Raw genomic sequence first — 3,214 nt, 5'->3', positions numbered from 1 at the left:
ACGAAGTGTAAATATTAATGAAAGTCATTTGGAATCCTTCAAAATATGTACAAGTACAGTAAAGTAATTTTTTAACTAAAATTGACAGTTTTGAATTGTGCATTTGGTACTAATTGTTACGCTGATGTGGTTTGCGATAGACCCTTGTGATGCTCTTCATCAAACTCGAGTTGATGAACTGTAAAATCGGTTCTTCTTTTCTCACCTGGAGATCCACTGTATATATTTAACAACTCCTCATCACATTTCAAAATTTCTTGGTCAATTATAATTTATCAACAGATAAATAAGTAATTGTAAAAGTGACAGTATCTTAGGGGAACAACATTTGGATTTTTATTTCTCCGATATGTGACAGGGTTTTCTCCCATACTTGACAGGGTTATCCCGCGGTTGCTAGGGGAAAGACAACTTTGGTAACCAAGGGTATTAGTCCGATCCTCTCTACTACTACTACTACTCTAGTACTAGAGAGGATCGGACTAACACCCTTGGCTAGCGAAGTTGGGGAAAAGATAACTCTGTCTTTTACCGGGGTAGGTAAAAGACAGCTCACACGCGCTAGACAGTGACGTCATCAATACACGCGGTGACCATTTTTACACACAGCGATGTTCATGTCGACCAATTTTCGTTAAAGTATGGGAGAAGATAATCATACATGGGTCAGTCAGGTGGACAGGGATATCTCAACCCACGTGAAAAATTTTGGACGTCAATCTTCGGCAAGCCTCGGGTTGACCAGCCAAAATCTTTCACTCGGGTTGAGATATCCCTGTCCACCTGACAGACCCTAGTAATCCAGTGTTCCAGGTTATATGTTTACTTTCGAGACAGAGTCATTATGTATATTTAAATTAGCCTTACATCGCACCCATTTTGGCAAGTTGGCGATAAACATCCAAGGTACATTTGGAAACTTGCACAGATGATAAGGCTTACATTTGTATTTGTCAACGAAATTGTGATATGTGATGCTATGTGGACGGCAAGGCAGTAATGTAATACAAAAATGTAGTTCATTTCCTAATTCAATGTTGCAAGCTTTTTGAAACTAGAGATACATGATTCGATAATGTCATCAACATACTGGTACAACGAACTATATTACGTTCTCAGACCTGGACAAAACAAGTATGGCAAACGTCTAGGCAGTAGACAATATATTGATATCGAAGATGATGTCTGAGTATAGTTGATGCTCATGAACAGTGTCAGCATGGCAGCTATGATAAAGCTACTATATGAGAGACTGTAATGTAAATTACATATCCTTGTAAATTATATGGCCATCGTGCCATCAGTGTATAGTCATTAATGATAATATTATTTTGTATATAATGTTCTTCCTTTTCTAACTCAATATTTTGAATTATTTTTGTAAACATCATACACATGGAGGAAAGAAAGATATTTCTTTCATACCTACGGGTGTAATACTGGCTGATCTAGGAAAATACACTCATGCCGCCTGAGGCTGTATTGCATGGTTACCAATGCAATAAAGCTTCGTGACGTCACGTCATCAACAAAATTTTCTATTTTCTTGGTACAATTTTGACATTTTTTTTTCACAAACTTCATTGGTTTTACTATAAATGATGCAAACAACGGAATTTTTGTTGAAAATATCACGTAATTTTTTCATGAAAAATTGACTTTCAGCTGTGGATTTCTTCGAATTTATTTCAAAATTGCGGGATATCATATTTGTAAAATTGCAATAAAACGTCGAGGCATTAAAGAAAAATACTCTTTCTGAAGGATAGGGATATTCTACTCTCGGGATCAAAAAATGTTGCAAAACCCTCGGCAAGCCTCGGGTTTCACTACATTTTGTGGTCCTCGGACAGAATATCCCCAATCCTTCATATTTACATATGAAAGAGTCTTATACTATCTATCTATCCCCCGCTTTCACCGAAACGAGGAATATTAATTTGGGTATAACCATCCGACCGTCCGTCTGTCTGTCTCTAATGCGTTGTTTCCGTGCAATAACTGCCACAAATTTAAAGCGATTTTTTGTAACTTTATCAAATGGTTAATTAAGTTGGCTCTGCACATTCATCGTACCCTATTTGGCAGAGTTATGGCCCTTTGATTAACGAAAAACGACATTTTCGGTTGTATTACCGGTTTTTCTCGAATCTTTGTTACATATTATTATGTATCAGGGCCTTGCAATTGGATAAGTTCGATGGGACTTTGCTTTTACCCTATTTGGCTGAGTTATGGGCGTTTGATTAACTAAAGCGGGGGATATAAATTCCACGAATTTGACTATTCATTGCAAAACAATTTGGCTACTTTTCTTATTTATAATTTTTTTTTAATTATTTTTATTTTACTTCTATTGGCGGCTTATCAGGTATTCAAACGCCTCAGTCATTGTCATTCTTTCTCAAAGACCTTTAGTTATAATGATTTGATTGAGGAAGCACATCTTTTATAAATATTGTCAAATCTCATTGACAACTATACTTTTTAAATTGTTGATAATTTTCGCAACATAAATGACGTCTTTGTGATATATTTATTCAACATATGAATTTATGAAATATGTATAACTTTTCCTAGATTTCGGTATGTGATTTCCGAAGTATCCCAACCAGGGTCATTTAAGGACGTGCCATATTTGTTGGTGGAGGAAAGCCGGAGTACCCGAGGGAAACCTACCGACAGCGGTCAGTCCCGGATTCGAACTCGCGACCAAGATGTGGAAGGCTTGTGATATTTCTAGACATCTTAACCACTAGGTCACCGCGGTCCCTTTATAGTACCAATCCCGAGGTGTCGAGGTACAAAAACCAGCTTACGTAACCTCTTACAGAATGGGAAACGAAAGTTAAAGTGAACCAGAGGGATCTTGTCACCCACCAAAAAATGATCTATGTCTGCAAATTGAGAGTGGGATATGTTTTCTCTGTTTTTCAAACTTTAATATCAAAATCTAAGATGTCGGCCTTATTGAAGACCGAGCTGTCTCCCAAAATGCTTATGCACAACTAGAATCAAAGGGGAACCTACACTTGAAATTTGAGACAGATCCCTTCTGTACTTTCTGAGAAGTAGAGGTAACAAACTTTTTCAACTATCAAAATCCAAGATGGCTGCCTGGCGGCAATCTTGTCAACCGATTGGTCGCAAAATACAATATGCAAAACTAGGGCCCTTGGATCGAGAATCTACATGTGAAGTTCCTTCAACATTT

This window comes from Argopecten irradians, chromosome 13, assembly GCF_041381155.1.
Source record: "Argopecten irradians isolate NY chromosome 13, Ai_NY, whole genome shotgun sequence".
Lineage (NCBI taxonomy): Eukaryota > Metazoa > Mollusca > Bivalvia > Pectinida > Pectinidae > Argopecten > Argopecten irradians.
The sequence above is the reverse complement of the archived record's forward strand: the minus strand, read 5'-3'. Positions refer to the sequence as shown.